General features: G+C 49.3%; 1 pseudogene; it reads left to right on the top strand.

Annotated features, from left to right (window-relative positions):
* LOC104609906 (egg cell-secreted protein 1.4 pseudogene) lies at positions 1-543 on the top strand (annotated as a pseudogene).
* Positions 544-11,897: the final 11,354 nt, after the last annotated feature.

Here is an 11,897-nt window from a genome sequence, read left to right as displayed (position 1 = left end):
ATGGCTCTCAACAAGATGGCAGTGGTTTTAGCGGTTTCATGGCTCATGGTCATTGGAATTTCCACGGCGGGAGCGAGACAACTGCCGTTTCAGCCCGGGTACAACCTCGCTGCACGACTCGAGGTTGGAGAAGGCGGCATAGTGGATTGTTTGACTGCACTCCTTGAGCTGCGATCATGCAGCAACGAAATAATCCTCTTCTTCTTGAACGGTGAAGCTTATCTCGGCCTTGATTGCTGTCGATCCATCCGCATCATCACTCGACAGTGCTGGCCTTCCATGCTTACTTCACTCGGTTTTACTGCCGAGGAGGGCGACATACTCCGAGACTACTGCGACGCAATCGCTCCTCCTCCAACTCCACAAGTGGTGTCGCCGGTGCAGTCTCCATCTGGCCTGGTTCTGACCGGTGTGGAGGTTATGGGTTAGGCCAGAAGACACGTAGAGCTACGTTCTAGGGAGGAATGTTCGGGTTCTAAGTTCTTTTGCTGTTGTCATTAGTCTTGTTCTGTTTTCTCAGTGTTGGTTTCTGGTTTTGAGTGATGTTGGTTCTGATCGAGTTCTATAATTACAAAATCACTGTTTTTCTTTTCTCGTTCTTAATCCGATAAGCAATATTTGAATGCGATCAACCATGAAGACGAGAGGAGCCGAGGAGGTGGCAAGTGAGAACGCTAGCCATGAAACCCAACACCCCAGTTCTAGCTAGCTAGACCTTAGACCTCCAACTTTCCTCCTCGGACCGATGGAAATCCGTCATTCTCACGTCAGAGAACAAACTCGTCATTCTCCTCCATCCACTGGAGAGAATACGAACGCTACTGTCGACCCTCAGTGGATTGGCTCGATGGTCGACGTAGATGCTTCCATCATACCAGCCATGGGGTTGACAGAGAAAGCCTGCCCCCCCGCTTCCTTATCACCGGAAATCCCTTCACGATTTCTTCTTCCAGGAACACGCCGCCGGTTAAGCTTACAGATGGAGCTGTTAGAGTTGGCCTGGATGCAGGACGTTCTAACAGCTCTTAAATAAAATTATAAACTCAACTGTAACCTGAGGTGTCAGAGGCACCGGCAAAACAGGCAAAGAAGTGTTCTAGACGTCTGCATTCATTGTGGCTCCAAATAAAATACTCAACTTTAATTTGGCGGGTAATATGTAGATGTAGTGGCTTGCCGAGTTCGGCTACTTCAAACACTTGCCGGAGAATCCTTTCCGGCTACTTGAAGGGCCAAACAAACGAGGGCAGAGAGGAAGATTGATAAATCAAGAAAAATCAAAGATTCTAAGCAGAAGCAAATATCCGTCCAAGAAAAGAATCAAAGTGACGAAAAGAAAGAAGTTCATCGCTGATCTTCAGTTCTTAAATTCTTGAGACCTCACTAGAACATGCTGACTTTTAATAGCCATGCATGAGTTTGGCGACTGTTCCAGGAGCGGGGGTTTGCCTGCATCAAAGCACTCCGCCACTCCCTCTCTCTCGCTGAGTCCGCGTTTTGTGCACCCGTGGGTGCATGAAAAGCGTGAACCCTCAAATAGGAGGTGTGCACGTCACGTCACCAACTTCATACTCATGCTAACGTTAACGGGGTTCAAGCGTTAGCTACTTAATTGAATCCGGTTGACTTTACACAAAAGGACAAATAGAAATGAAAACCAATTATTTGGGATTTGGGATTTCATTTGATCGGCAGAAAGCCTTCTTGTCTTCTGCCTCCTATTCTTCTTCGAATCCTCACTTGTTCTTCTCTTGTCAAAGGTCCATTAATTGTTCCGAAGCCGGCGGTTATCAGTCATCAGAATGAAGGTCCACCATTGGAACAAGCACTTTCCCCAATGTATCATCTTCATCTAAGCCCTACCTTGTTACTAGATCACCGGCGACCAACACCAACCGACGTCTAGCGGCAAAGAATCAACCGGTGACCAACAGTGAGCTCTTCCTCTTCCTCCTCGTCTGGCGTTTCTTTTAATTTACTCTATTATTGCTCATGTGGAGTGTGGTTTTAAATAGTTGAATAAGACTACTCTATCCTCTGCTGTGACACTTGACAAACAAATAGAGATTCATTAAGCAAGAGAACAGGGAGACATTTGCAGTTTGCAGTTTATCTTTTTTTTTTTTTTTTAATTCCATCTCAAAGACTCACTCTTATCCAGGGAGCCATTTGCAAAGGCAACTATGCGGTTGTTTGTTCTGTTCCGCTGTACAAATAGTCATATACAACTACAATACCAAAGCATGATTCAATCAGTTTTCCAAATTTTCTACGTTATCCATATAACGTAGTTCTCTTTATTTATCAAATTATGGTCTATGGTAGATTATAAATCTTCTCTTGACTCGCCAAAATAAAAAAGAAAAATAGTGCAGTCAATATTGTAGTGTAGAACTTACTATTGAAATAAATATATTTAATATGACCATATTCTATAAAATTCTAAGCTTTTGTGATTTCTTGAATGAGGGATGGATATGAGTCATTCAATTCTGCAGCACACTTTACCAGGGATGCAAAATTCATGGTAAATAGAGGGAACATTTCATTCCAATGGATCCACAAATTGACCAACTTGAATTAGATAAGATACACTCTACAACCTAATTGGCTTAGTTTAAAGTGTTTGTATATGAATTTTCATATGTTTGCTATACTGCTATCATCTGTATTTGCCAATTGATCAGATTCTATAAAGGTCAACACAAGGTGCTATATATAATTAATGTTGTTCGTGGTTGTGGAGAATAGGCAATTCTAGGTGACAATGGGCCCCTAAGTGATGAGTTTGAGATGGAACCTTGCAAAGAAAAAAAAATCAAGTTATTAGTTAATTCTATAGTTTAATGTACAAAACATGTATATAAATTGAAAAAATAGCAAGATCTTTATCAAATAACACTGACAATGAGCCCCTAAGTGATAAGTTTGAGATGGAATCTTGCAAAGAAAAAAAAAATAAAGTTATATGTTAATTCTATAGTTTAATGTACAAAACATGTATATAAATTGAAAAAATAGCAAAGATCTTTATCAAATAACACTGAATTTTATCTCAAAGCATGGGAAATAATCAAATCTGCAAGAAGATAATTATAAATTTTTGCTATTAGAGCATCTTCTATGGATATTTGTTGACTAATATATTTCATCCATGTAAGCAAACAAACCAAATGGGAAGTGGTATGATTATTTTGCGTGCACAGATCCAGAAGGCCTTGAGGATTGATGGAGGATGATTTGATCAGACTTATGAAGTGATGACACGTGGACCTGATTCGGCACAGGCAACGGCTCAGCGTCATAGCCTGATCACGGCTAAGTAACGAGCCCATAAAGTAGCTCGCTATATCATAGTTCGCTGTAGGAAGAGCTCGCGTGCTAGGGAAATCAGCTCGCTCCAGCCCCCAAGCGGATAAGTCACCCCAGAGAACAACCTTAGTAAGGGTAACCCCGAAGTATTCCTAAGTTCGCTACAAAGTAGCTCGCGAATGAGCGGCACAGATGTTTCTCAAGAAACTTCTACCTGACAAACCGTACCGATCAGTCTGTGCCACGTCTCTTGACTGACGACGCAGTCCCTGTCCTTTCGACAGTCTCCACCCACGTCTCTTAGCAGGCGGAAGCGTGCCTGCCCCTTTAAGACGTGTCACTCATCCGAGCAAGAGGTACATTGCAACGATCACCTGTGCAGCCCTGGCAGGTAACGACTGCGGTAGGGGCCCAGTGGCGGTTACACCCGATTTGATAGTAACTCCCCTATAAAATCCCCTGAGGCAAAGGAGAAGGGATTACTCTCAGACTTTTGAATACTTCCGCACTCTCATATTCTCAACCTGAGTCTTTACTTGCTCGCGAGCTAATCTCTCGAGCATAGTGATAAAACGCGACCTACACTCTTAGCTTTCGCACTCTTCTTTCTCCTTCCCCAACGTTCTGACTTAAGCTTTGGAGTATTCCCATCGGGTAAATCCCCGGGAATCCTTCTTTTCCATCTTCTTAGGTGTCGTCTGTTGTCAACAAGGAGCCAGTCAGCAGCCAACTAGGAGTGCCCAGATCGTGCCGCATCATTTGGCGCCGTCTGTGGGAAACGCTTCTAAAAGCCTCCCTCCAAGCTTTACAACACTTTTCTTCCAAAAACTTAGCATTCTTCATGGCTTCTTCCAGCAATGCCGGACGTGGCAACAACCATAACGCTAGTGGGGAGCAGCCCCAGCTTCCTACTGTCTGCATCAGACAGTTTACCGTCCCCCTCACTATGGACGGAGTCCCCAGTCTTAATGTGCCTCTTACAGTGGCACCCGCCATTGCTCCGCTCCCTTCTACTGTAGGAGCAACCTTTATTGAACCCTCGGTTGTGCCCCCAGTGGCCAACCCGAACCAACTGGAGGACTTAGTGCAATGCATGCGGGCCATGCAGGCTCAAATGCAATAGTTCCAATAGTTTCAACTCTACCAACAACAGGTGTTGCACCAGGTTTCCCAGTACCAGTACCAACAGCAGTTTCCCTCTCTGCCTCAGGCCCAGATGTCGCTTCCACCTCGGCACCCACCCGCGAAGCAGGTCAAACCAACCCGCCAGAGTGAGCGGCCTCGTCGGGAAGAAGCCTCCCAGGTCCAAGATCCAGCCAAGAGTCGCGCCTCTTCCCGTGGCAAGAAAGAGAGGCCGGTTGCCATCTCGGCACCCGCCTCGCAGCCTGTGGGCGGGTCAGGGGCCTCTCACCCAACCTTCGCAATTCGAGCTCCCGTTAGCAAACAATCCGTTCGAGGTCCTAGCAGCAGGCTATAGACAGGGCCCTTCGGTCCAGAGTCGTCACCAGCAGTCCGAGCCCATCAAGCTCAGCAACACCGAGGCCTCGAGCACCAACGCTAAACCAGCAAAGCAGTAGCGAAGGCGCTGGTGAGCTTGCCGAACTGCTTCTAGGGCCTCTCCCGAGCTCAAAGGAAAGGAGGAGGTGTGCTTGGCTGAAGTGAAAGCCACCCCCTCCTCTCGGTTTCTTCCCCGTTATCTCCAGAACTCCTTGTTGTCCCCATGCCAAAGGATTTCAAGCTCCCTCCTCTAGACAAGTATGATGGGTCTTTCGATCCAAATGACCATGTGGACGCCTTCCAGTCCCAGATGCACCTAGCACGGGCTAGCGAGTCCTGCATGTGCGTGGTCTTTTCCACTACCTTCAAAGGAGTGGCCCGCACCTGGTACCGGAACCTCGCACCAGGATCAATAAGAAGTTGGGCGTAGTTCGTGCAGGTCTTCACCTCCCACTTCGTCACCAGCAAGAGATGCCCGCGAACTCAGGAAAGCCTCCTTGGCATAGTTCAAAAGGAAGGTCGCCCCGACCTTCAATGACGCTTGCTTGCAGATACCCGACCTGGATCCCGCAGTACGTCTCACAGCAGCCAAGTAAGGTATCACCCATAAAGAGTTTAAGTGGCACATAGTTGTAAACCAACCCAAAACCGTAACCGAGTTCCTTAAGCTCGTGGGTAGGTTTATTGGGATTGAGGAGGAGATCAACTAGAAGGGCGAACAGGCCCCAGAAAAAAAGAAAGAGAGAACCAGAACCTCCGCCTCAGGGCGGCAACAGGAAGAAGAAGGACATAGCTCAAGGGCGAGGCCAGTCCAGCCTTCTCGAGCCCCAGCAGCAGACAAGGACTGCACGCCCCTCAATACAAAATGAGCTGAGATCCTCATGGCGATCAAGGATGCTCCGTATGTGAAGTGGCCACCTCGGCTGAAGGCCAACCCTAACACTCGGAAAAAAAAATTTGTATTGTAGTTTTCATAAAGACCACGGTCATAGTACCAAGAGTTGTAAAAACCTCCGCGATGAAATAGAATAGCTCATCCGTCGCAGATATTTACGAAATTTTGTACAAAATAATAATAGTAATAATAATAATAAAGCAGGTCGACAGGGGGAGCAAGGCAGAGACGCCCCCGAATCCAGCCGACAAGCAGAGCAACCGCAGAAGCAGCCCCCCGAAGAGAGACCAGTTCGAGGGATCATCCACGTCATAGTCGGAGGATTGATTGTGGCGGGTTGCACTTTAGCAACAGCTTGCGCGTGAGCTCGTGAATCCAACAATGAAAAGCAGAACCCTCCAAAACGGCCAAGGACAGAAGACCCCATCTTCTTCACAGAGGACGACGCGCGTAGGGTCCACTACCCTCATGACGATGCGCTCGTCATAAAGATGAGGGTCAATGACTTCGAAGTCAAGCGAGTCCTCGTTGACTCAGGCAGTTCGGCGGACATCCTCTGCAAAGCGGCCTTCGACAAACTCCAGCTACAGGAGAGCGACCTAAAGCCCACAAGCACTCCCTTGGTTGGCTTCAGCAGAGAGGAATTTCATCCCCTAGGAAGAGTAACAGTACTTGTGGAAGTCGGCACCTGGCCTAGCATTGTAAGGCTCAACCACGACTTCTTGGTGGTTGCGACCCCCTCCCCATACAACGTCATAGTAGGTCGGCCGATTACCCATGCCTTACGGGCTGTGGTGTCCACCTACCACTTGGCCATGAAGTTCCCCACGGACTTTGGTATCGGGGTAGCGAGGGGTGACCAGCTTGAGTCCCGCAAGTGCTATGTCGCCGCCCTCAAGGGAAAAGCTAAGGTGGCCGACGGCCTCGAGCTGGAGCGACCTGCGGAGTAGAGCGAGGAACGAGCTGCGCCCACGGAGGAGAGTGTCTCCATTCTAACCTCGGCAGAGGACCCTACCCGAACACTTCATATTGGCGCTTCCGTCGAGGAGCCCCTACGGTCCGAACTGGTATGCTTTTTACTTAAGAATTTAGATGTTTTTGCTTGGTCCGCGACAAAAATGCCCAGTATAGACCCCGACATTATAACTCATAAGCTTAATACTGATCCTGTAGTAAGGCCTGTTAAGCAAAAGAAACGCAACCTAGCCCTAGAGCGGTGGAGGGCAGTCGACGAGGAGGTCGGGAATCTCCTTGCAACCGATTTTATCAGCGAAGTCCATTACCCGATCTGAGTGGCCAACCCCGTTCTGATGAAAAAGGCTAACGGTAAATGGCGCATGTGCGTCGACTACACCGACCTGAACCGAGCTTGCCCAAAAAGTGGAATGTTATGTAGACGACATGGTCGTCAAAACCCAACTTTCTTGTGATTTAATACAAGACTTGAACTTAGTTTTTGAAATTCTACGTAAATTCAGTATGAAGTTGAACCCGAACAAGTGTGTCTTTGGAATCGCTTCAGGTAAATTCTTAGGATATATTGTGAACCGGCACATCATCGAGGCCAACCCAGACAAGATAAAGGCCATCTTAGATATGAGACCACCTCGGAAAGTGAAGGAGGTTTAGAGGTTGAATGGCAGGATAGCTGCTTCATGTTCAAATCGGCAGACCGCTGCTTACCTTTCTTTAAGGCAGGGTTCGAATGGACCCAAGATTGTCAGCTCGCGTTCGACGGTCTCAAAAGGTACCTCGCCAGCATTTTGGTTTTCACCTGGCCCAAAGAGGGCGACGTTTTAGAGCTGTACCTCTCGGCCAGTGACAAAGTGGTTAGCTTGGTACTAATAAAGGAAGTAGATCGGGTCCAACGGCCTATCTACTATGTTAGTAAAGTGTTGCAGGGAGCAGAGACAAGATATCCAGAGAGAGAAAAATTGGCCTACGCACTAATTACCGCAGCCCGAAAGCTCCGCCCATACTTCCAAGCTCATACTGTTGTCGTCCTCACTAACAAACCTCTAAGGCAAGTCTTACTCAAGCCCGAGATCTCCGGTTGACTGACGAAGTCGTCTGTTGAGCTCAGCGAGTATGATCTCCAATATAAGCCGTGAACTACTATCAAAGCCCAAGCCTTAGCAGATTTTGCTGCAGAATGAACTTTCGGCTCCGAAGTCCCCAGGCCGGTTGAGCACGAGGCCCCCAGCTTGGGTGAGCCCGAAGCTCCCAGGCCGGTCGAGTCTGAGCATCGTGAGGTTGTAGCCAGTATGGCATCTCTCCTAGTTAGGCCGAGCGCGAATTGGGATGAGGAGCCCTGGATCCTTCACGTAGATGGCTCCTCGAACTAGCAGGGCAGCGACCGGAATAGTCCTGCATGGCCCAAGTGGCACAAAGTTGGAGTATGCACTACGCTTCGAGTTCGCGGCATCCAACAATGAAGTAGAGTATGAAGCGTTGATAGCCGGGCTAGCTCTAGCCAAAGAAATGAAAGCCAAGCACATTATCATCTACAACGACTCCCAACTCGTGGTCAATCAGGTCACAGAAGAATATGAAGCTCGCGAATTGACCATGATTGCTTACTTAGCCAAAGTGTAGGAGGCCCTGCTCAATTTCCAGTCATACTTCATCAGGCAAATCCCAAGGTCGGAGAATGTTGAGGCCGACGCCCTGTCCCAGTTGGCCAGCACCAGTGATAACACCATGAGGACTGTGTACATAGAGGACCTGCCTCGGCCTAGCATTCTTGGGGGGGTAGAGGAGGTCACTCCCGTCGTTCAAGCAGAGCCGAGCTGGATCGACCCGCTCGCGAGCTTCCTGGTACACGGGACCCTCCCTGCGAACCGCAATGCCACCAGAAGGGTAGAGCGTCAGGCAGCCAAATACGTCATAATAGACAAACTGCTGTACCGAAGATCCTACATGCTCCCCTACCTACGCTGCCTGCGACCTTCCAAAGCCGAGATTGTACTCCGCGACACTCATGAAGACCTGTGCGGCGGACACTTGGGGGGTAGGGCCCTCGCCCAAAAAGCACTACGACAAGGGTACTACTGGCCAACATTGAAAGCAAATGCCACCGAACTCGTCAGGAAATGCGACAAGTGCCAGAAGCACGCCAACATCAACCATCAGCCCATTGCCGACCTCAAATACCTCACCAGCCCGTGGCCTTTTGCACAATGGGGTATTGGCATACTTGGGCCGTTCCCACCAGCGACAGGCCAAAGGAAGTTCCTAGTGGTAGTAGTGGATTATTTCACCAAGTGGGTAGAAGCTGAACCTCTTGTAACAATTACAGCCCGAAATGTCCAGAACTTCTTTTGGAAGAACATCGTGTGCCGCTTTGGTTTACCTCGGGTGCTAATCTCTAACAACATCAAGCAGTTCGAAGACATAAAATTCCAGAACTGGTGCCAAGACATGGGGATACGACAGAACTTCACTTCGGTCGCACACCCTCAAGCGAACGGTCAAGCAGAGGTTACAAACAGAGCTATTCTTCGTGGACTGAAAGCGTGCCTAGATCGAGCTAAAGGACTGTGGGCAGATGAGCTACCCAGCATTTTATGGGCCTACCGAACCACAGAGAAGACCGCCATAGGAGAAACTCCCTTCAACCTCACCTATGGCATCGAAGCAGTCATCCCAGTTGAAATCGAGATTCCTTCGTTACGACTAGAAGCCTACGACGTTAAGGCAAATGAAGACGAGCTACGTACCAACCTCGACCTACTCGACGAAGTAAGGGGCCTCGCATATATCAGGACTGCAACTTACCAACAAAGAGTAGCCCGGTACTATAATGCTAGGATCAAGAAGCGGAACCTCTGCGTTGGCGACCTAGTCCTTCGAAAAGTTATGGTACCTGAGCCCGGCGTTGGCAAGCTCGGACCGAATTGGGAAGGACCTTATCGAGTGAAACGAGTTCTCGGGGAAGGAACATATGAGCTCGAGACCCTCGAAGGGAAACAAGTACCTCGGGCATGGAATATTGTCAACTTAAGGCGATATACCTATAACTACTGAGTAGACCATGAGTCACTCCCAGAGCCTAAGGGCCAAAATGCCGAGCTAACACGACCTCGGCGCGATGAGACCCAGTCGCCTCTATGGCATGGGCGAACTACCCTATAGACCATGAGTCACTCCTAGAGCCTAAGGGCCAAAATGCTGAGCTAGCACGGCCTCGGCGCGATGAGACCCAATCGCCTCTATGGCATGGGTGAACTACTGAGTAGACCATGAGTCACTCCCGGAGCCTAAGGGCCAAAATGCCGAGCTAACATGACCTCGGCGCAACAAGACCCAATCGCCTCCACGGCATGGGCAAGCTTCAGGGGCAGACTATGTCACCCCCTCAGCCTAAGGGCTAAAATACCAAGCTAACAAAGACCTCGGCATCAGGAAAGACTTAGCCGCTTCAGTAACGAAGGCAAAGTATGGAATATCAGAGGCGTAGTCAGCTCGGGTTTAAACCCCATGGAGCATGGCTTGTCTCGGCACATTGGTTAAACCAAAGTATAGGCAACAAACGTGTAGTTCGGGCATAAATTGTGACCACTCCGCGGTATACTATAGAGATGCCTTAAGCATAATTGCCGAAAGGTTTTATTTTAGGCATATAGCCCTAACAGCTCGAAGTGATGAGATCGCTTTAGCAAAAATAAAAAGAGCACACCTTACTTGGAAGAAAAGGGAAATTTCATTACTGTCTAAAAAAAAAGTCCGATAGAAAATAAAAGGGCACAACCGCCCAACAAAAGATCTTTTCAAGACCGGGTTTATGGCACCCGGGAGCCACCAAAAGTCAAAGCAGATGATCAAATGCCGCCAAAGCCTCGGAGATCCGCCTCCTCGTCCTCATCCTCTGGAGAGTCAGGCTCCTCTTCCTCCGCTTGGTCCACCGTCTCGGGAGACAGGCCCTTCATAGTGATGCCGTCGAGGTTGAGCCCAAAGAATTTCTTCTGGACCAACCATCGGCAAAGCTTGAACCCGGAGCGGTACGAACTTGAGCCATACTCTACCTGGACATGATATTCCTGGGAGTCTTTGAAGTCCCAGACTGCTTTCTCTTGCTCGGCCTCCACCATGTTGTCGAAGTTCCGAGTTCGGTCCAGAAGAGTGGACTCCAAGTCTCGAACCTATTGGCGAAGGAGCTCCCTCTCCGCTGCCACCCTTGACGACTCCTCCCTGTAGCGCGCACTCTCTTCAGAAAGCCAGACAATCTGCGCCTCCTAGTCTCGGACGAGCAGCTCCTGGGACTCGCTCTCCTTGCGAGTGTGAAGGAGCTTGCCCCGAGTCCGGTCGAGCTCGCCCTGGAGCTTTTGAATGTTGACCTTCTGGTTATGAGCGTCGCAGGAGTGGACATGCATTTGGAGGGACATAGCGTATATGGCAGTGTTTACCTGCCAACAAGAGACTAGAGTCAAAGGACAACAAAAAGGGAGGAAAGACAATGGAGAGGAGAAGAACCACTTACCACCATAAAGTGAGAGGCGGCAAGCGCGGCAAGATCCCCAGGCTCCATTGCCCCCCACTTAGCAACCTCTTTGTTGCAGATCACTCTCTAGCTCCTCCGTCGAGCCACAACGAAGTCGTTTATGCCCTCCCAGTTCCCCACTGGGAGCCACGGATAGGGAAACGACCGAGAAGGACCCGTGGGGACTACCCCTTGCTGCGGGAGCTCGCCCTCCTCGAGGCTGGCCCCGCCGGCTCCTCCTTCGGATGGGGGTGGCAGAACTTCGGGCGGCGGAGAGGTGAAGCCTGGCTCAGCAAACCCGAACTCGGTACCCCCAGAGGGGGGAGTCTGGTCGGGGCGCGACCTCTTCACTTTGCGCCTCTAGTTGCTCGAAAGAAAACGACGCGAGTCAACACCAGACATGATGGCTGCCAAGAAGAAACCATAAGGTATTAGTTCGGTAAGAACAAAGTATATGTATATACACAATATTGTGACAAGGTACTATGCGACCTAAAGAGTCAACCTACCCAGGCTTAGGCCGGCCTGCACGAGCTTCTCCTCGGTCAAGTAGTCCGAACAGAGGAAGCCTACTAATGCCCAGGACAACATCGTTTTTTGAGTTTCAGAGTCTAGCTCGACCCCAGAGTCCTGGATGACGCCCCTCCAAGAAGTAGGGAAGGGCCACCCCTTGGGGTTGTAGACCAAAAAATAATCCCGCTTCCAGGTGGGAAT

Source organism: Nelumbo nucifera, chromosome 1 (genome assembly GCF_055504915.1).
Source record: "Nelumbo nucifera cultivar China Antique chromosome 1, China Antique-T2T, whole genome shotgun sequence".
NCBI classification, from domain to species: Eukaryota; Viridiplantae; Streptophyta; class Magnoliopsida; order Proteales; family Nelumbonaceae; genus Nelumbo; species Nelumbo nucifera.
This window is presented reverse-complemented; position numbering and strand designations above follow the sequence as displayed.